The sequence below is a fragment of the Phaethon aethereus genome, assembly GCF_964289735.1.
Source record: "Phaethon aethereus genome assembly, chromosome: 4".
NCBI lineage: Eukaryota > Metazoa > Chordata > Aves > Phaethontiformes > Phaethontidae > Phaethon > Phaethon aethereus.
The window spans coordinates 56,536,922-56,560,574 of NC_138578.1; positions in this window are offsets into that span (position 1 = coordinate 56,536,922).

Sequence of the window (23,653 nt, forward strand, 5' to 3'; positions counted from 1 at the left end):
GAATGTGACTAGAGCTTTTCTGTTAATGGGAGCTAAAAGTTATTGATTACAGAGTGTTCAAGCATAGCCTTTGGCATCTCATAATTTTCATCATTCAGGATGCACCTTGCAAAAAAAAACCGGGGAAACCAAGTGACTGTGTTTGATCGGATTTAACCAGTATTTCCACAGAAAAGTGAATTAATTAATCTTTTCAATATGCACAGAGTTCTGACTCCTTCCCCTTTCTTGCTTACCTCCTGTATGACATGCTGCCGCATTGTACCTTATGCTGTAGTACAGTGTCTCTGTGCCATGTGAGAACATCAGAGTGTACAGCGTATATTCATCCCGTTTATTCAAAGCCTAACATTGCCATCTCCCTTGTGCTAGTGGAAGTGGAGGGAAGGCTGGAATGGAAGAAATGATCACACATATGTGTAGAAGACACATATTGGCCACCTGGGACATTTTCTCATAGGTGCTCCAGGAGACTTCCTAGGAGAACCTTTCTCAGTGTGAGAAGCTGGAGCATGGTTTCTGCTGCAGCATTCTCTCTGCCTAAATCCCCGTAGCTTCCAAAAGATCTGTATAGAAAGCAGAGTAGATCATGGACTTTGCACACTGGGCTCCAAAATGTTTGCTTCATCCAAACGATTTAGGAGGAAAGAAATTTTGGTGAGTTTTTTCCTTGTCTTCCTCAGACTTGCCAGTAGGGCTTGACTGCACTAAAATTGATGGATGTTGCGGGGCTAGCACTGTTGGGAATTGCAATACAGACAGCTGACAGAAGTTTGCCCTTGGATTTATTTAATCCTAACACTGAATAACGGATTAGGAAAATGGCAACTGTAGTGTTGAGAAGCGTAGGTGAAGTGTATTGTTTAACGATGATAAGCATAAAGCCAAGGATGATCCAAGTTTTATGAAGCATTACAGAACTGCAGAACTATGCGGCAGTAAGCTTGCGGCAGGACAGCGGGAACCGGGGAGGACAGGAGCTGCCTCTCTTCATAGTCTGACAAGCATAAAGCAATGCAGCATAAAGTTGGAGGAGCAAAACTCTGTAAGTAAAATTTCTTACTCACTGAAAATCAAAAGGGTAAATAGCCTTATGGAGGTCAGTATTAACCAATCCCCTTCGCCCCTAACCCTCCAAAAACTAGGAAAAAATCCAGGGAAAAAGAAACCAGTTAAGTGACAATAGCATCTTTTCTCCTCAAATATATTTTTTATTTTTTCAAGACCTTGTATTTCTTTTACTGTGTGATTCCAAGGTATGTTACTTATATTTATATTGTTATAATACTGTACTGGTATCCACTGAAATTAATACGTGTTTTTCATCGACTTCAATGCACTTTAAAAAGGAAGTTTACTGCAAGAAAAAAAATGCACCATTTTGGAAGAGTCTGCTATGCATTAATTTGTACAGTCTTCATTTGTAGGTCTCTCCTCAGAGTTAAGATGTAGCTTTTTTGGAGAGTATGAGTGTGGTGAGCAGTTTCAGCGTGTTCTGAGTAAATCAGAGTCTGAAATTAAGTTTTTGCCACATGCCAAGCAAGTGAGGGTAGCATGAAATACAGAGCACTCTGGAAAGGTCTCTCTTTGCTAATGTTACGTATTGTGTTCTTAACTGGAGGGAATGAAAAGTGCAAGTACTGTAAAATTGGTAGAGTTTGTAAAACATACTTTGTTTTCACATGAATTAGACAATGTGGTAAGTATTTCTTTCAGAATTGACTAGCATTGCCTTCTAGCCTGTAATTTAGTGCATCTACAAATATCTCTTAGACTTCCTTACGCTTTTTATATTATTCCACTAGAAAGGACTTCAGAGCAAACCAGTTACTATCCACTGTGATTCACTACCTTTTTTGGTCATGACTCTATTTTCATTTTCTTGTGCAAGAGAAAACTGAGAGCATGATGGCTTCTTTAAAATAAAAATAACAGCTGCAAAAATAAAAAACTGTGGAGATTCCCTTTTTAGAAAACCATCCAAACTCCCATCAGTTATTGAATGTTCTTTTGAAATAATAGCATAGTTTTAGCATTTAAAAATACTTATGTGATCGCAGCCTGGATACTTGTATGTGTATATATATATATATACACATGTATCCATTCAAATAACATGAATTGCCTGAATTGTAAGGGAGGCGGGCTCAAGATGCACTTGTAAGCAGTCTTGTTTTGAAAGAGTACCTTTCTGGATGGAAAGCACCATGTGAGGTAGGTATTTTTTTATTATTATCTTCATATCTCTATTTTCAAGAAAAAGATCCTGAGGAAAAATACAGTACTACTGAATTAATGCTCGACTAGCACAGGTTATTTCCTGTGCTAGTTATTTCAACTAGGTTATTTCGTGCTGGTGGTCTTGCTGTTGTTGATCTCCTTCAAATTTGCTGTGTGTTTTTTGTGAATGTTGTATCCACGTTGTTGTTAACTGACATAGCACGCTACAGATGGTCTGATGGCATAGAGAAGCATTTAAAGAAATAATCATTATTTGTGAATATGTTGGTAGAAGAAGCAGGTGACCATATGAAGCACTCAGCTGGACTTCTGAGCTCGATGCATTACAAAATTTAGTCGAGTACTGCTTTGTCTTGCCTTTTCATCTTGTGCTGGTGGCTCATCTCCATGGTAAGTAAAGATGCACAAGAATCGAGGACTCGGAAGTCAAGAACATGTACAAGGATTTCTTCAAAGTGCTTCCAAAGTGTGAGATAATTGACCTTATTACTAGCAGTAGCTTCACAGTCTGCTTTACATTTGCAAGCTTGAAAATCTCCTATTTTGCCAGAATGTATCAGATCATCAAGTAACAACATACTTTTCATAAGGAGATGATTCTCTATGTACATGCATTTCATTTTTTATTAATTTGTGGCAACATTCTCTGGCACAAGACTATTGGAGATTTGAGGAGTTTCAGATAACCAGAGTTCTTGTAGAATTATATGAAAATATAATTTTGTTTTATAAGTGCATGCCTTTGCAGATCAATACCAGCAGCACACTCGTGGTGGAGATTAATCCACTCATGCAAAATCCTGGTCTTGAGTATTTAATCCATATTTGAAGGGCTCCAGACAGACCACAAGCAGAATCCATGTTTGTGGGTTTGGTTTTGCGCTTTTTTTTTTTTTTTTTAAGACCACGATTATTCCACCATAAAACTGTATTACTGCTGAATGTAGTGCTCCCACCTTTTTCCTTTGTCTTGCTATGTGTGGGGGGAAGTATTTGTGTGGTTGTGGTGAGCTGGCTGAAATAACTTGTCTAGCTAAAAACCGAATCTGTCCTGTGGTCTTTTGGCTGGTTAGTAGCTGGTGGGATCAGTTCTCTGATCTGGCTCCCTGTCTTCGTGCTGGTACAAAGGAGGTGGTGAGGAGGCTGGGATTGATGTTTTTAGCTGGGTTAAAGCTGGTGTGAAACCACAGCCTGAGGATTCTCATCCTGCCTCCGCTGGCATTAAAGCAGCAGCGCTCTCAGGATTTTTCGAACCTCAGGTGCCCTCTGTAGTAATTTTTCTTCCACAAAGGTGATTTTTTGAATTACATCAATGACTAATAATGGAGAAAAGGATAAAACCAGGCCATGAAATTCATGAAATCTCATAAATTTTACAAAATTTGTGAAAGAGCCCAAATCAATAAAGTTATTTGAAGAGAGAGAAAAGGAAGAGAAGGGAAAACATGAGTAAGGATGAAAAATTTAGTTTCTTGCTACCAAGCAGTTATTTTAAGATATGTCCTATTGGAGGTACTAGAACAGCATCTGGCAGGAAACAGCCTAGAAATAATTATTTCTTCATTATAAGTATAATGAGAAAGTAATAAAGAAAATAAGTTGCTAATGTCCTCTTAGAAACATTTATGTTCCATTGAAGTTGTTTTCATTAAAAAAGGGTATTTTCATCATCAGCCAGGAAGAATTAGGAGACAGAACGGTAAGGGAAGAAGACTGAGTTTTATTGAGTATTACTGCTTCCCTCTGGTTTAGAGCATTTCTCAACAAAAAATGTAAACGGTAAAATTTTTTTTAATCTTTCTGGGACTCCATACATTTAATTTTTGGTAATGAAGCAGTTTGGAACTTTTAAGTATTTAACTTGCTTTATGTTTAAGAGACTGAATACAGGGATTGCTGTCTCTGAATTAAATCAGTTGGGGGGGAGGGGAGCAGAAAAAAGCTTTCATTCCAGTAACAGCCAGTTTTTGGAAGTACTGTGCCTTCCTACTAAATCTGAAGACTTCATTCCTGTAGCTGAATTCATGGGAGCGTTTTGGTGCTGAGCATTTCTGATAATCTGGTGAGTACTACAGGTTGTGCGCTGTGGCTGCATTTAAAGTGGACATGTCTGAAAAACGTATCTACAGCCGCGGCACGTGGACAGCGTGGGTCCCGTGAAGGGCGAAGATGCGTTTGTAGCTCACCATATGGGTGCGTGAGAGCTCTGACGTTGCTGATGTGGGAGAAGGTAGGAATCTATGGTCAGAAATAGAGGGGAGGAAGGAGAGTGAAACTACCTCTTTCAGAGACGGTGCGGATCTTACGTTGGCTTAAGCCACTTAATGAAAATCCCTCCTAAACTCTTTCCCAAGTAGGCATCTTAGGCATCAGCTGAGCGCCGTGCGGAATTCAACACCAGCTGTGAATCCTGCCTGAGGGTCAGCGCAGTTCATCTGTGCTAAGGTTTCTGATGCTGTGGCTAGAATACTGGAAAAATGCGAGCTAGCAGCTGCTGCCAGCTGGGATGCATCCATGTTGCTGTGCATCCAAGCTGTACCGTGGGCGTCGGGGTCCTCGGAGGACTGGGGGTGGGATGGAAAATGCTTTCTTGGAGTACAAAATAGGGCAGACTGAAGCTGAAGAAAACTCTTCCTTCAGCTCAGCGCTGCTGATACTCGCCGTAACAGCACTGAACATCCCAAAGGAGGACCAAGGCGTATTGCAGTCTTGTCCTCTCCTTGCATGTCTGCTAAGCGCTCTGGTACGGAGGGTGGTGGGAGTGACAAGCACACGTACGGTAACGAAGCAGAGCATGCTTAGTGCCGCTGCCCGGTAAGTCCCCACCGTCTCATGCCAGCAGTTCGAGGGCCTTCTCAGAAGCAGAACTGCATCACTGATTTTTTGTAGGTGTAGTTATTATGCCCCTGCCGCTTCTCCCGTAACTTAAACATTGGAAAAGGGGTTTTCTCTTTGATGCTCATTTCTCGATTTTGTTGTGTGTTCGTGAAGAAGAAAATCAAGCTGAGTTTTTCTCTAGTTTATTTATTTTTTTAAAAAAGAAGTTTCCTCACCTACACACATGGAAATTACAAGCTCCGTTGCAAGCATTGGGAAGGTAGAAAAGATTTCTAAGCCAAACTCAGGAGAATCTGATTATTAAATGATTAGTAAAAAAACAGCTTTGGTTTTCAAATAAAATCTCTCATTTGGAGAGTATTTAGTTACAACTTTTAAGATTAGTTGTAGTTTATAAAAATATTTTCTCTGTGCTGAAAATGTGAATTTTATTTGTAGCCAATTTCATTTAGGAAGGTAAGACACAATGAATGTACATGGGTTTTCTGTTAAGCTAGTTAATATATGTCATGGTGGGAAAGGTGATTCGCCATGTGATACTCAGTAGCCATTTCATAAACACATGAATTGAGTGTTTTTTTCTTTGGAGAATGTGAAAATCATACATAAACAGAAGGTGGGAGAATTATGTAGAGAGATTTTAAAAAGGCTACTTCTCACTTCCTATCTGGATATCATATCCATAAATACAGTGAAATCAGGTAAGCGAAAATATGTGAGTAAAAGACAAGACCTTCTTTGATCTTCATGCTCTCAGTTGTTCTTACTAAGTACATGAGGTAACAGCTTCCCTAAACACTTCCAGGTTTTCCCTCTGCTGTGCCATGGAAGGCAATGCCTTGTCAAACAAGACCTAGGAATTTTTAGATTCAGTTCATCAGTCCAGTCAGGAGGGCACTCGGTCAGTGCTGGCCTTGCTGAATTAGGAATGTGGTTTTGTAGGTCTAAATTTAATCCTGATGGAGCAATCTGTTCAGCAGGAGAGGGTATGCCAGCTCTGGGTAAGAACAGCTGAGGCTGGAGACCATTAGGCATTTTGCTGAGGTAAGACGTGAGAGTTGGATTAGGCTCAAGACCTGCTCATCAGCTATTTGAAAAACCCCCAAGTGTACAAACTAAAACCACACTTCAGCGTGTCCTGCTACTTTTGCACCGTTTTGATTCGTTCTGGACCTGCCCCCGACTTTGCTCCCTTGCCTCGTGGCTGGGGTTGGGGTCGGCAGAGGGATCGTACGCCTTCCCCCCGGCTGCGGGCTCTCTCTGCGCTCAGCATCTCCGGGCTGGGCGGCAGAGCCTGGGCAGGGAGACGGTGCGTGCCCATGCCGGGGGCAGATAAAACCTGACAGTCAAACGGCGAGGTGCAGCGAGGGTAGGCTTGGAGTGCTGAAGCGGCGGTCTTCATAAAGATTGTTGCATGGCTTTCAAGATCCAGCGTTAGCGTAGTGGCATAAAGCACTTTGGACGCTCGAAATACAAGTCAGCTGTAGAGCAGACAGAAGATTTGCTGGTGTCTAGATTTTCTGGATGAGTGCTAGCACTGCAAGACTGCTATGGCAGGGACCATTTGACTTGGATGTACGTGAAGTGTTGCATCGCTAGCAAATATACAGAGCAGCGACAGTATGTTAAAAGCCTGGCTGCAGACTCAGTATTTACTTGCTGGCAATAAGTAAATAAGCCCCCTAATAGTTGCCGCCAGTTCCTGTTTTTCCTCACCTTTACGTACCACCCTTGTGCTCTGCCAATCCTGCCAGTTCTGGTATTCCAAATTGCTGAGGCACTTCTGTGAGCTGTTAAAATTGGTCCAGCTAAAAAATGATGTGGAACGTCTTTTCTCTCGCTCTCTCAACTCACAGTGGTCAGAGAGGCAGGCTGGGAGATACTAACTTCTGGGCTAATTCAAAGTGTAATAGCTGTACCACTTGAGGAACCAAAAAAAAAAAAGGGAATTTCTATATGATGCGCAACAGCTGCTACGGCTGTGTGTCATTTTTAATCTGAAAAAGTAAAAAGCAAGAAGATGGTATTTACTGGTATTTTAATTAATTGTAAGTTTTTCTTTTCCTGTGAAGCCCTGTCCATTGCAACCAAAGCATTTGGGTTTAAGCTTAGGCATTGTAAGGAACACTCCCAGTGAAAAATATGAAGCTTGCTGAAGTATTTTTGTCTTTGTTTTCTGTAAAAGCCATGGCATACAGAAAATAAATACACGCTGAAGTAGCAGAGTAGAAATGCTTCTTTAAAACCCTCTTAGGAAAGTCCTAAATTCCCGAACTTCTCTGTCAGTAATTTACTACTTCTGCAATATGTGACTGTCCTAGGTGCATGTTGCAAGAGCTTCTGTGCCATGCCAAATTCTGATGTTTGTCCCTTTGTATTGACTCATACATAGGGAAGAACTGAAAGGAAATCAAAGCAAGGGAAGCCTTGGAGTTGAAGTCTTTTACACTATTCTTCGTGCACGTTTTTGTTGCATGGAACAATGTGGCTGGGAGGATGGGAAGAATCAGAGGTTAACTAAATTATTTGAATGCATATATTCAATGCTGGTCACCTGACTATACTAACAAAGTTAAAAGGTGGTTTGATAGCTGTCAACTTGTTTTGCTATTGTGCAGCTTAACTGTTACCTTCCTGTATTATGAATATCTATGTATTTGGAAAATAAATCCATCTTGCAAGACAGATTGTGCAAAAAATTGTTCCTATTATACTCCAGTGTATATTGCTAATGTCAAATAAAATACAATTGTGAGAGTTCTTAAACAGTTGTCTTTCTAATTGTTGCCTGAAGGAGGAAAAGGAAAGAGTACAGTAAACTTCTTTGATAGGGATCCTTCTGCAGTTATTGCTGGAATACTGATGTTAGCTAAATGATTCAACCAACCTGATGCTTTATATATGAACAGATAAAGGGATGGGTTTCATCAGCAGTACGATGAATGATAATCTGTTGTATAATTTATTAAGATGGCACACCAGCCTACTGATGTATCATTGTCAAGATGTCTCACTATGTTAACAAACTAAAAGCTAAATAAATTACCTTGCCTCTCTCACAGCAGCAGAAACAAATAATACACATACTAGCAGTGCCCACTTTATTTATTTATTTATTTATTTATTTATCTATTTATTTATTTATTCCCTGTGAGGTAATCTAACAGCACTTACTACTTGCCTCACCTGCCGAAAGGCCAGCTGTCAGCTGCTCTACTTCTTTACCTGACCTAAAGTGATTTTTCTAATATTCTGTGCTTGGGCCTGGTAAAGCTTCCATGCATTAACAGGCATCGACTTGCAAAAACTGTGTTTTAGTAAGGATGAAAAATACCTAGCAATATATACGTGGAGAGAGAGAGATGTATGGAGAAATCTTTTCAGTATGTGCGATGGCCTGTGCAAGGCAGGGAGCGGGGCACCCTCATTTCTTTTGCTAAGTGTTGCCAGGACCATCAAATCTTTTTTCAGGCTGAGATGAGTGCTGCCGGAACGGCTTACAGCACTGCAAAGTGCTGTAATTGCTGCTTGCTTCAGGCACAGATGTTGATGCCAAGAAATCCGCTGTGTTTGACAGCCGCAGCTAGTTCTTAGATTTGGGAGACTCTACGTCCCTTTCTCCTGGCTTCTGTGGCTGTACTTTTTAAGCCTGATGCACAAATTTGTTTTATGTGCTGCTGCCGCCACTTAATGCTGTATGGCATGATGCTACCCCACATCCCACAATTTATTAGTGGCACTTGTATTGATTAGGTGGGGAATTCTGCTGTTAGTCTACAGATGAGGCACGTTTAGCATCCAAGGAAAGTTGCCATTGACTTCAGTGGATGCTGGGATCAGGTTTGATGCAAGTCGGAACTCCAGCTGCTGGTGGTGTAAGAGGAATTCAGTCTGCAGGCTGAAAGCAATTAGGAACTTTGCTCTGGGCTGATGCGAAGTGGCTCTTAAATTCATTTTTCATACTTCTTCATGTACTTGGGTGTGATTCTTGAGAGCACTAGCATCCATTCCTGGTAGTTAGGACCGTGAGACTTCTGTTATATGTGTATCTTCAGCCTGGGTTTAAGAGAATTGAGCCTGGGTTTGCTGTCTGAGTGGTGTCACTGTGGGCCCGTGGAAAATCTGAGATTGAGCTGGGAATAGGTGCTCTCAATTCCCATTAAAATGTTCTACTTTTATATACAGCACTTCTCATAAGAGAAAAACCACAACCGAGGAGGACTCGGTTGGGGAAGTGAAGTTCTGGCTCTTTGCCTGCCACGGTCTTCTGCCCTTGTCCTCCTTCCTTTCTGCAGGGCTTGGTCTCACAGATGTATTCTGGGATGCTCTGTTGGAATGTCCCTGGAGAAAAGACAGGTAAGTATGCTGTTATTTGAATAAAAAGCCCTGGTCTCAAATGCTGAATATCGCTGTTCATTTACTGAGCAGACTCTGGCCTGGAATGTATTAAAGGTAAAACCAGCTCACCCTGTTAGATGGTCTAGGATGATAAAAGTAAAATTCTCTAGGAAACCAACCGGATGACAGCTCCAGATACAAGTGAAGGAACACCTGGGAATAGGCTGGCTGTAACCCACGTGGCTTTTTGTAGCTTATGCTAGCAAGTGTTATGTCAGGATGACAGCCAGCGCAGGCACAGAGAGACAGGCAGTTACATTAACCTCATCTGGGAAGAGAGCACAGCTGAGTGAGGCTGGAGGAGAAATTCAAGAGACAAGGGGAAGGGTAGTCCTAGTGTAAGAGCAGGAAGGAACTGGTCACAACCTAGTTATTAGGTGAGGGAAGGCAAAGGCAGGAATTGACGTGATTAAGACAGCAAGGTTTAGAGAAATTATATATCAAAGGTTTGATTTTCAACTTTGCTGGAAAGTGATGCTGAAGGGTAGTCTTTACGAGGAGTGGAGGACCTACCTGTGTTGCTGAGCTGGTTTTAATGCTGATGAAAGCCTTTGGATGGGAATTACATTGCTGCCCTGAGGGGTGGTGGGAAATGAATCTTGCTGGAGAACTAGCAGGTGTGAAGCTGTTGGGACAAGATGCCAAAGGCGTTCTAGGATGGGAAATGTGTCCAAGTGTACTCACTTGTATTTATTGCAATTTTGGATATGTTTCCTATATGACTTCTTCTGTTTGCTCTGTGGAGATTTTTACTTTCTCAACTGACAAAATTTCATTTCAGACTGCAGAAAATTCATTATAAATGTATTGAAGTATTTTCTTTTTCAGATGACAAGAAGCTGAATAAAGAGCTACTCTGAAGTGTCGTTCACAGCATTAGGAGGGCATGCCAAAACAACACGAACAACTCGGGGCTCCCCGGTATTCGATCTAATGCGTGTTTGTTTGTTGTTTTTTTTTAAACTGATTACAGACTGAGATACTTCTTACGTCCTTTCTTTACAAGGCTAATGATTAAAGCACTTGCCCATAAAAGACCTTTAAAGACTCCTGCCCATTTTACAAGATGTGTATAGGTGCAAGTTCCCAGGTGACATAAAATAACTGGAACCATAACATTAAGTAACCATAACCAGTGGGCCATTATAGCAAGGAGAAGCCCCGTGGGGTCCCTTGAAGCATACTACAAGGTATTTTTCTTCACGAGTCTGTCCAGGATCTGGAGTTGGCAAAAGCATGTGATTCAGTAGCTGATTCAGGAGATGATCGTTTTGGACACATTTTTCACAGTGTTTCTGGATCCCTTGTTTGAGGAACCTGTTTGCTCAGGGAGCCTTAGCACCAGGTAACGTTGTATGTGGAGTTCATATAGACAGGTGTCAGAGTGCCTACAGATGTTGCTGAATTCAGCCCTGAATACTGCTAAGATAGAAGCTGATAAAGCAGTTTACGGCCTTGCAATATGGGAACTGGACTCAACTGAAGAGGTCCAAGCATTATGTGGGTTGTATAGACACAGATCCAGCAGGATCTATCCAGTACGGGAGGACTGTTTTTCCCCAGGGACACGACCATCCTGTGAGCTTCACCCCAGCTTTGTGGCTACATGTCACAGTGGTTTTGTGACACTTGGCTCAAAGAGAGACTTTGTAAGGGTAGAGGTAGCCAGCTGGAAATTAAATCAGCCTGATTCTTTACGTGGGTCCAGGCCTGCCTGTGTGATTTTTGCTACGGCAACATCACACTTTCTTTTTTACCATGCAATTGACTTTATTTATGCCTTTATTTATTCTTCTTACTAGCATTCTTTGCTTTTATGGAAACCAATCACATCTGTCAGCTTAGGCTTGAAGTTGCACTCATGTTCTTTCTCAATTTCCAGCTCCTCTAAACAGCATTGCATCTCTGTTGTCTGATTAATCATGGGCTATAAAGCACAGCAGTGCCTTGGAGACAGTATGTGTAGGCTCTGCTTCGTACGTTGAGAGCTGCAGGTTGAGAAGGTGGGATGCCTTGGGGCTGCAGAAGCAGGCTCCTACCGGGTGCCCTGGCCATCACATGGGAGGAGGTGTTTGAGGTCTGCTTCCAAGCTCTCTATATGGCTCCCAGCCTCTTTAAGGAGCACTACTGTTCGGAAAGTCACTGCAGGTGGCATTACCCTAAAACCCCTTTTCAGTATGTTTTAACTTCAGCATATAAGATTGCAATAAATATCACCTTTGGAGAGCAAGTGAGAGAAATTTTATCCCTGAATTCTAGAAATTATTATAACTGTTTATGAAGGTAGCTACATAAGTAAGGAAATTGTGTATGTATGCTCCACTAAGTGGAAACCTCTCTGTGATTTTAAGAGCCTGGGATCCTATCAGCATCTTGGGCTTTGATAATTTTCACATCCACATAGATTAGCTAAGATGTCAATATCGAAGCTTCTGAATATAGTTATCAAACTTGTGACCACTTGTAGATCATTGTATCTGTCAGACCTTTTTCAATCTGTTCTTGTAAATGCGTGTTTTATCTTGCCCTTATTTTCATAGGTTGTTAATGAGCTGCATTCTAAAATACGGGCAATTAGACTTCTCTGGGACATGAACAAAATCACATGAGCATAAATGGCCACCAGCATCATCAAAGGTGATAGGGAGAGAAGTTGGTTTGGCAGATTCTGAAATCTGTGCAAAATACATGTGTCTGTATGCTAAGAAAGGTTTGGAAAGAGCCATTCTCTAATGGATCGTTCAGCTTTCTCTCTGAGGCATCGGTGGGCAAAGCCTGATAGTTAGGTGCATCAAAACCTAGATGTGAAAACTTTTGTTCATGTTCTGTATGTACTTTTTAAGTACTTAGCCATTGAGTGCTCACTGTGGTCATCGAAGCTGTTGCTTGGAATGCAAAAGCAGTGGATATAAATGCTATCAGCAGGGAAGAGAAATGCTGCTATCAAGAGGGAAAAATACACAAGATGTGCTGGAAACATGACACCTGCACAGTTTGCTGAAAAAAAAAAATAATGCAGCAACTCGCCTAGAGTTTTTACCCTGGAGGTAATAAATGATAGAGAAGTTCCAACCGTAAACCTGAATGAAGCCCAAAGGAAGGGTTGAGGAAAGATTAGGATATGCTTCCTTCTCAGTGTTTCCCTTTGAGCCACCTCAGGATAGTCCTTCTCTAGCATCCTAGTCTCTGAAATCCCCTTCTGGGACCCCCAGACTCTCTGATAAACATAAGATAAGGAGCCAGGGATCCCACAGGAGGAGAACCAAGAGCTGCTCCTGTGAAGCTCTGGACTGCAAACCTTGGGCTAAGTTCTGGCCATTGCAGCTTTTTACGTGCTGGTCCCTCTCAGTGAAATCCAACATCCAAACCTGTAGTAAAGTTTGAACCTAAACCCAAGCAAGACGCTAGTTCACGCTGATACCATTGCAAAGGCCTTTCTTCCTACATTTTTATCTAGGAGGGGAAGGAGGAGAGAAGGGCAGGTGGCAAGGAAGTAAAGGTGGGTCGTGGTTGGGAGGGAAAGGCAATTCTATTCTCAGATAATCTTGGCTTAATTTGTACAATTGTTTGTTTGCCAAGGTACTTTAAGGTCCTGGGGTCACTGTTTTAATGTCTTTTTCTCTAACAAGTATGCTGTGGAATGCAATTCTTGCTGAAATGTTTAAATTTGGTAATGCAGAGACTGGTACTGAACTCCAAATTAAATCCTTGGTTAGGTATCCAGCCTCTGTCCCAGCGCATGCTGTGGTCTGATTGCTCAATCAGATGGGAAGAAATGACCTGTGGCAGTAACAGGTTACAGGTGCTCAAAGCAAGAGCGGAGGGGATGAGCCTGAGCATTCTCTTGTTGTTTCATGCAGCTTGATTTATCGTTACCTTGTTCATGTGAAAGTCAAATTCATTGAGTAAATTATCTTATATATCAGTAAGAGTGTGAGCATCTCTTACTTCCATTATCATAGGAGCAGGGTGTGCTAAATTGAGCAAATCAACCAAATCATTACTTAATCATGTGCTTAATTCATTGTCATAGATTTTCCCCATGAGTATCGGTTATGTCCTTGCAAATGCATTGCTGTTGTATTTCTCTGTAACCATTATTTTGTTTTTTCACCATTCAGTTAATACATGTTACATTAATGTCTTCAAATTTAGGTAACCTCACAAGTAGTTAATTCAGGTTACAAATAGCTTTGTGTTGTGTTAATAACATGTTTCTTTAAAGAGTTTTCTTGAGACACTTGCATAGAATAAAGTATTTTGCAAGAGTCATGAAAAAATGAGAGAAGTACCGAAGATATATTCTACTGTGTTTGTGCTGGAGCTACTGAAGAGCGAGGTACAGATCCCTACAATGGCCAAAGTACAGTGGTCCAAAGTAAACAGATTTAATCTCAAATCCTGGTTTTTTTGGTGGTTTTTTTTTTTTTCCCCAGTTAGGCTTTGTCCCTTATACTGTTCTTTTTCTCTTTTACTGTTCTCTGCTTTTCAGTTCCTGCTTTCCTTTGTCCAATGTTCCTCCCTGATCTCTCTTCATAACCAATTCCCTCAATTAACCTAATAATTGACTTCAGGAGAACACTCGAGCATGTCCTCAAGTCCCACTGAAGAAGGATGCTCTAGTTAATCAGGACTGAAATTGTCTCTGAAGTAAATAACATTTATGAAGAGTTTTCTGCGTTATGAATAAATGCAAGAACAATTTGTTCATGTTCATTTTGTCACAAATTACTTTATTCATAATTGATTCAGGGAGCTAGATAAACCTCTCTCAGACACCTGGTATGGAAGAGAAATAACCTCATTTATATATTCATTTAGGAGCTTTTGTTGGCATGCCCCAGTGCAGTAGTTATTCTCTGCAGTCCAGTGTAACAAAGACATAGTTTTATTTCTTTCTTCCTTGCTTTTGTTTCTTCTTATGTCTATACTAGAAATTAAACACCTAAACTAGTCTCTGGAATGGTTTTGGCTTGAACCAGCTAGCCAAGTGGTTTCTGGACACAATTTGGGAGTTTTCTCACGACATGGTTGCCCTCGCTGGAAGGCAAGAGAAGTAAATGGCATTACTCAGTTCAGTACCAGCGGGCCTCAGGAGCAGGCAAAGGTCCTGGGCAGCTTTAACCTAGTGGCTTAGGTGCACCAGGCTACAGTGGGGTAGAGAAGAGCCCTTGTGTTCCTTAAAGTAAAGGACTGTAATTTTACCTGGTCATATAAGTAGAAGCTGCAAAGGAGCTTCTTTGAGTTGAATTATGAATGTGTGGAGGGATGCAGGAAATTGTGTTTGTTGAAAGTAGGCTTTTTAAAAAGCAGATGCAGAGGAATGCCCCGCAGGGTTATAAGAATCCTAACTGAAGGTCAAACTTAACTACTATTAGTGGCATTGTATGCCATTAATACCTGTATTTCAAAATGAAATCACGTGTATTACTGCAGTTTGGTCCTTTGCAAATGCTTTTCATCATCTAGGAAATAACCCAAACACATTCCCTCAATTTGAGATTAAATCCATTTATTATTTCAGACATCACAAGTAAATGATCTTGCTGGTGCCAACACATGTGAACTTCACAGCCTGTAATCACATCCAAGTAGTGGCATAGAGATAAATCACCTGAGACATATCACAGCTTATACCACCCAGAGTAACATACAGTGATATCTCCATGAATCATCATCCACATGGCCGAAGCGCACATATTCTAGAGAAACTCTGCACTCTTTGTAGTGTTTCATGTCTGACAGTAGACAAGCAATCCTTCTGGCCCTTCTGGGAAGGGGGCTGATTTTGCTGCCTTCTTGCAGATCTTCTTGCAGATCACTTGAGTCCGCCTCATTGTCATTAAACAAGGGAAGCACGGGAGTTGTTTGGAGCTGAAACATTTCATAGAGCTTTCTTTGTCCAAGAAAGATGTCATAAAAAATGAAATTATCACAGATTTTTGTTTTCTTCAGTGTTAAAAAGTTGAGCTTGAAAAACCAAGATAATGATTGAAAAATAAATCTTTAAAATGCCTAAGTTTACAAGTCAACAAAACCAATTTTTTCTATTAAAACATTTGAAATTTTGCCCAGTTCTGATAAAAAAGATTAATAAAACAACCACTGAGTAGGGATGTGCATGTCCAGTTCTAATAAACTTGATCTAATGAAAGACTTTCAAGTGAGGGGTTGCATCAGCTTGCAGACTTGCAGGTGACAGAGAGGTAATAGAGAAGGATAGCATTCCAAATGTAAGAAAAGGAAGATGACTGAATCAAGGACAAATTTTGTTTTATTTTGCTGACAGTCTGCACAGCTCTGTGACCCTGTACTGCAGAGACAATAAGGCTATGTGCCCTGCTTGCCTTGAACTGCAAAGAGAGGATGGGAGAGTTCAGGGAAATAAGAATGATTCCTGACCCAGGTGAAGAGCTTCAAGGTGAATAAGAGTGTTTTATACGTCTCTGGCAGGCAGCTCTGGATCTGACTTGCAGTCTTTGGTTAAGTCAGGGAATGGGATTGTGTAAGTCAGTATGATCTATTTGTATGTTCTTTGTCACCTGTAATGGACTGATTTTTGTTTGTTTGTTTTTTAATTTAATTTAAATAATTGAATGTCTCTGCCTGGTATTGAGCATTCTGGTCCTGCCCAGCACTGAACCAAAGTTTAGGCATGTAAGGAGTGACATTACAGAAATATAAGCCTCATCTGCTTGGCTGAGTCAAAAGTTCAGTTAAATGTGGAAATAAAGGTGTACTAACAATACATGTTTATAGATCAATTGTCAGATTTTTGATATGTGCAAAACTATTCACTATAATGACATTGCTATTTCCAGCAACTCTGTAATTAAACAGTAATTCCAGAGGAGTTTCAGGCATGAACCTCCATGTTGTTTTAGGAGAAATTTGGTGTTTTCTAGATCTTGCCTTATGGATAGGTCTCAAGCATAGGGAACTGCAGGCATCAATACTTTTTATTAATAACAGAAGAGAATTTAAGTTAGGAGGAGGTAAGGACTGATAAATGTAGAATGGTGTTGTGGCTAAAGAATTGCATTCTAAGATGAAGCCAGAGAAAAGAATTAATCAGATTTAATAGCAAAGAAATTAGTCTTGGAGAAATAGAGTGCCTTGGTAATTCGAATTATTAGAGAATTTATTATCTACAGGACAAAAATTAGAGCTATGGAACTAAAAAAATCATGAAATGTCAAGAAGTGTAATACAATATGAAAAAGTGTGACCAAAAAAGTTACCTCAGCTGGAGGAAATGTTTCCTAGTTTGAACTGAATAGCAAGCACATCTATAACATACTATTGTAGCACACTGAAAAATACGTTAGTTGCCATCTGGAATGTTGCAGTGATTGCACTTTTTAAAAATTTCCTTCTAACAAGAAGCAATTTTGCAATCTCAGCTCTGGCAGAAATTATCAAGATGAAATGCTTCTTTACCTTTACTTAAATGATACATTATGCAAATGGAAAACAGCAATTTAAGGAAACAATTACATAAAGAAAACAGTTTTTCTGATCCTCGAACAGGAAATGTTAAGGGATAAGAAAAGCAAACCCTAAATACTGTTGGCTTCAAGCTATTACAGGAAAAAAGCTCGATACCTTTCTTCATTTCAGGACTTCCTGGCTCAGCAGTTGCCAATAAAGACAGTCGTTGTGTAACATCCCTGATGTGAGGCCTTAAAAAAGCTGAGAACAAGTAAGTTAAGTTGTACGCCTGCTGAAAACTTGAAACGTGAAGATCATGCTACTGAAAAGGTGTAGTAAACAAGTTACTTCCAGAAAGCAGACTCTTACCCTGACCTAAATTACTGCACCCCCTTAACATTTATCATCTTCTATGGGATTCATGGCTCTTTGCTGATTGATAGTGTCAAACAGCTCAGTGCTTGCTGACCATGTCCATCAGCGACTGATATTTACTAACAGTTTATTTATGTCAGGCTTTAAAACTGAGAAGATGGTCAGTGTCGCTATGGCTGGGAAAAAACAGGGACATTCATGAGACGACAATACTGTGTCCCACTTCACTGATCCATTCCCATCGTGTATTTCAGCGATTTTAAGCATGTGTTTACATCTAGTTGACTTCATATGCTCTCTTGATTATCTGTATGTAGAAGATTACCTTTTAGCATTCTATGTTTTGACTGGCAACTCAAACTCATGGGTTGACATACACACAGCAAGAGTGTGTGATATTTGACATTGGGAAAAACCTGCTAGCCACTATTGTATTCCAGCACAGGGCTGTCTAGGGACACTTTGGAGTCTTTGTCATTGCTTTTTTTTTTTTCTTAAAAAGCCTTTATCAGAAAAGTTTTAATGCTGTTAGTCCTCCCTTGGGTATGAGTCTGGATTAGCTGATCTCTTAAGATCCATTCTTGAGGAAAAATAAGGTCTATTTCCTTCATTCAGAAAAAAAATGGAGTGATTTTTTTTTTAATTATTATTTTGATTCATATTTTTGTGAATATAGCTCCTTGTCTTTCTTAAGAGTTTGCATCTTTATTATGAGGACTCCTGCTACTGTCTTTATCACACAGTGTGATTTGGCAACTGGCAGTTTATATGCCTAGTCTTTTTCTGATTCCATTCAGACTCTGTGTCTGCATATTCAGCTTTATTAGATCAGAATAGAGAGGTTAGATAATTTCTATGTAAATTGATAAAAATATTAAATATTTTTGTTTTTACAAAAGCTTTTCTTAGACTATGATGTTCTCAACATTGCTTTTAGTCTTTAACAGTGCTGCAGCTCAGCTTTACATTATTGAAGCAGCATGTGTAATGTAGTAGCGAGACAAAAACCATCTGTCACTTAGGCAATTCAAATTATTTCCTTTCTTCTCTTGAAAAGGTGCATCTAAAAGGTCCTGCTCTTCTCTTCTTGCCGTCCCTCCACCTGCACACCTTTCTGAATAAGTATTTCAGCAGTAGAGTGATGGAGGGGGCTGTGGTGCAAGGTAGATGTGAGGTCAAAGAGAGAAAAGTTGCAGATGGATTAACTGAATTTGTGTGTGACAGTAAAAAATGAATATGAATGGTATGAATGTTTGGGGGTGGGCAATAAACCTGGACTCTGTTAGCTTAAAAAAAGAGAGCTGTGATGTACTGGGGTCATGGCTGTTAATTGCCTGCTTTCATCACTACGGACATCAATGTATATTAGGATAAGGGACAAGAAGAGGTTGAGTGCATTAGTATCATATATTCTTGGAAATATGCTTAACTAACTGCTGCACAAATGATATATATTTTTAGTTAGGGTGTGTTTATTATTTTAGACTATTTAGGGTTGTGGTTGAGTTTTCTTGATTTAGGGTTAGGTACTAAACCTTAATTGTCACTGAAAGTAAAGTTTACAAAATAGGTAGTTGTTTGCATGTTCTCCTGGCTTCCCTCTGTTTCCTAATATTATAATTCACTGTGTCCCCAGTGAAACATAAATTTGTATAGAGAGGTAGTGTGGTAAGCATTGAAAATGTGATGAAAGTTCTGCTAATAGAAAACATCCTTAGATGGAATTGATGTATGTCAGTTCTCTTAAAATTTTGTGAGAAGAAAAGTAAGTCTGTAATTAAGATGTTCAATCTGCAGACTAAACTATGAGATACAATGAGTGAAGAAAACTTAGCTGAAGACAAATTGAACTAAGAAGCTTAGAAATTGATGTGAAGATGATGCCTGGGATTTCCTTAAGAAAAGAAAGGAAAGATCAGGAAACTTGGGATTCAAAATATTTTAGAAAAGATCTCCATATCTTCTTAAGGGAATAAGACTCTCAGAAAGGGTTTTGAGAAGCATTTAGAGTGCCTTCAATCAATTGAAGAAAGGCTGAAGATTTAAGTAAAGTGTCTTGGAGGTCAGAAAATGAGTCGGTAAAGAAAATTACAAGCAGTCAACCTCAGTTAGAAATTGAAATGGAATTAAAGCAAATAAAGGGCTTTTTGCTTAGTAAATAAGGAGGAGATAATGACACTTTACATATTGTATTAAAACAGTATTAAGACAGAGAAATAATGTAAGGAAATATTATAACAGTAGTAATAGAAAGTTGTACTGAAATAATATACAAATGTATGAGTAAAGTCATGAGAACAAGATACCTACCCATCAGCAAGGATTGAAATAACAGTCTGTTGATTAGAAGAACTTTAATTTCTGAGAGTCAAAACTTGTGGGTGATGATAATGGAGAAAGTATGATTAAGGATGCTGTGACATTTTTGTGAAACAAGAAGCAAGCCATGTAGCTTCATGAAGGACCATGCAAAATTGGAGGGGAGGAAACTTAAACCACAGGTAAAAAATAAAGGAGACATTAGCAAGAGTATTAAAGGCACTATTAAAATCAGCATAGAAAAGATAAGAGTAATAATGAATTCGTTTGTCTGAAACTAATCAGTTGTTAAAAGGATTTACTAAATGGAGAAGGTTAAGAAGGAAAGGAAATGAGAAAAGTAGGTCCATTAATTTTTAAGAAGCTAATGGGTCAGAAAAAATAGCTGAGAATCCAGAACCCCTTTTTAAAAAGAAAATAAGGCTGTTGAGCTCAGAAAAAACAGCTCTTGATTAAAATCAGCTTTTCTCATTTCTGTGTTTCCAAGAGAAAAATGAAACATGATTTAAAAAAAAAAATCAACAAATGAGAACATGATATTTTGCATTTTTAAAGTAGCTTAGAGGCTGTATGTAATAAAATGTTAGAGACATACCTATTTAGAATTGAATGGGCAGGTATCATTGCTTGTATATTCAACACCTCTGATTGAGAAGTCGTGTAATTGCACTAGGATCATGTTGTATATGAGCTAAAAGCTCTGCTGGGACATGAGCTGCATGTCGAAAAGGTGATCTGTTGCTGGAAGTCTACCCTGTGGCATGTGCATTTCAATACTGTCAGAAAATAGTATTCACAGTGTATCTGATCCGGAGCGAATTATGGGCATTATGAAACTTGTTGAAACGGGCTCTTTTCAAGACTTTGGTGGAAGAACTTTGGAATCCCCTTGAGACTTGGGTGGGAGCTAGATGCTGAATTATGCAGGCTGAAGCAGGCATGCAGAAGGGTAGAAGTCTGCCGTTGAGGATTTTGGATGGTGTCGAAGGGATTTGAGCACTATGTTGAATGCAATTATGTTGGGAAAAATTGGGTTGGCTAAATCCTGCTGTGGGGCCTGCCTACCTCTTCTTTAGTACATCTAACCTTTAGCTCAGATCAATAATTTCCAACACATCAAGAGCTGTTAACTTGAGTTTGTTGCATTCACTTAAAAACAAATGGACAACTTGATTCATTGTAAGCTCTTTCAGCAGACTTCATATCGTTAGCAGGGGATGTCTGGTGAGAGATCCGACAGACCCTGGTGCCAGGAGGAATGTAATCACCTTAACACCAATGTGTGCCATGTAGCTGTAACCCAGGGACCCTGTCTTGATCACATTTGGTAAGGTACACATGAAAAGATGAACTTTGGCCCAAAGACCTTACAAGCTTTTCACTGTTGATTTGGTTTTATGTTATTTAGTTTTTCTACATTCTTCTATACACTATTCCTCAACCGTAATTTTCACTATTGGGTGGCAGTTTTCCCTTCTGCAGTGCCCGTCCTTTCTCTTTCAGTGTGTGTGTCTAGTGCTTTCGTCAGTCTGTTTGCTCTGCCTTCCCCTTCCCCGTGCCGTGTCCCCCCCATAGTCTAGTCGGGTGTAAGCTGATCATAGAGATCTTTACGTTCCTTTGTTCAAAGCACCTCGGCACAGTTCTTCATTTCTTCATTCTGCCTGACAATTACATTCATGGCTTTGTCATCCCAGTCAGTGGGAGGACAAGAACTAGCAACATCCTGGCATCCTTTTTGAACGCACGCACTGGATAGATTTTGCTGAATGCTGTTCTGTCATGATGTTCAAAGGAAACATCTACTGCAATGCAGCTGTTTGAGCTCTGCCTGCACTTGGTGCTATTTTTGTTTGCAGTTCAATACATTTTCTTAAACCTCTTTTTGTAAACTCAGATACATGCTGCAAGCTGATAGCTATTCAGAGAAAAGCATAATCCCTAGGAGCTGCCTGCCTTGGCAAACATGCATACGCTTTTCAGTGTGTCAACAGGCAGTTGTACAAGTAGTGTTTGTTCCCTCAGTTTGTTTTAGCCTGGCCCAACGCTTGAATAATTTTTTCATTTGCCTTCACTTCAGGAGATTGGATGAATGTCCAGAATGGTGAATTTGACAGTTGTGGATCCATGCAGTCCTAGCTCAGATGATTTAGTTATTCAACCTTTTATGCTCTACTAGCGTTATATTAGAATACTAGTATTTCAGGACCAGGATCATACAATTGATATTACCCACACAAGCCGTCCCGTATTCTGTAAAAACAAGTGTTGACATCCTGGAGGCAGTCTTTTGCTTATCTTCATTAGCTCTTATTTCCTGTTCCCCTGCCACTTTGCATCCGTACCTCAGTAAAACAGCTTACCTCCACATTGTCAGGAGAAAAGCTACTGCTCTGCTGTTTCTCCTGATGAAGATCATTTTGAATTAAAGGATCTTGTTATATGCATGCCCAGGGCCTCATCTATAGTCATCCTTCAAATCTGCAGCTTATTCTGTAATTAACTTGCAACTATATGGCTCATGCAGTTTACAAGTAGTTCAGTTCTTTATGTAAAATGATATGCTGATTTGTGAATGGTTTAAATTATTTTTCTTTGGGAATTTTTTTTTTTGTTGTTACAACAGTGAGAGAAGTGGAAGGTGCTTTTTGTGTCTGAGCCAAGTTATAAGCACTGGAAGATTAGAGTTCTCCACCTCTTTCAAAAAATGAGACCTGCTACAATGGATCTTTCCACATCATGTCTGAAATTCCTTTTCTGAAGCAAAGTAGCTGTTAGAATGCTTAAAATACCTTGATAGTGTGATTATAAATACGTGCTGGGGTCTGGCATAGAATGATTACACATTTGATATCTGGACTTATTCCATTCAGTTATCTACTAGTGATGGGGGCTATTACTTGAATCTTTGACAGCATTGGTACTAACATAAATATTGCAGTTTAACCAAGTGCTATAGTACTAGCATACCTTTTTTGACTTTTGAGGGGTTTTAGGAGGCTGTATGTCTCCCCTCCCTCCCTACTACAGTAACGTCTCATCTGCTGCTGATTGGAAATTGTGGGAGCTAAGAGTTCACCTCAGGATGCAGTGCCAAGGCCCTGGCATGCTTCATCCTTTCCCTCCACACTAAGTTATATTTTCTTCTACTCATTACAGCTGTTTCCTCCGCCCAGTCCCCTTCGGGATCAGCCAGGCACAGGGCGCTCTGCTGTGTTCTGTGCTTTGCCGAGGAGAGTGTGGGAAAAGTCAAGGAAGGGAAGTGGAGGTAGGACCTGGGCCAGGAACCTCAGATAACCCAAGCCTGATCTCACGGAGAGTATCTCTGCCAGAAGTATCTCTGCCTGACAGCTCTGCGGTAACACTACTGCGATAGTCCCGTGCCACCTCTCTCCTGAACATGGCTATTTTGATAGATTTGGCTGCCGGCAAAGCTCTCCTGTCTTAAAGAGCACAAACATCTACTTTGTCTCTCTGTTTTTCCCTTAGTATTCACAGCTCTGGGCACTTGCAGCATTTAGGAAGAATATCAGTCTGATTTGTTGCCTGCAAGAGAGTCTAATTAAAACGAGAGAGCAGGATGGGAACTGATGACACACAGTGCAGCTGAGCCGCTCCCAAAGCTGAACATGGCAGCTGTGGTTCTCGTCATTTGCAAAGCCTCAGCCAACACGTTGGCCCACAGAGTTAAAATAAATGTCTAATTATGTTGTTTAATTATTTCTGTTCCAAATTCATGCTTGCAAAGTGTTGCAAAAGATGGGTGAGAAACGCCGAGCACGCCCTGATCACGACTGTGGCCTGCCAGTGAATCAGAAATCATGATGCTTTTTCTTAGTCGTGTCCCTCCCTTGCCCCCGCGGGGTGGTCAGGCTGCAGAGGAAGGTGTGTGTGCTCGAACCAGTCTCCAGCCCTCTCCCCTCCCCTGTCACTTGGCAGTGATTCACAGCACTGTTTTTCGGTGCGACGCTAATTAGCTGCTGAGCAGCATGATACTGCAAACGCTAAGAGAAAAGACAGGAAGAGACTTCAAAGATGCTTACAGTTTTCTCTT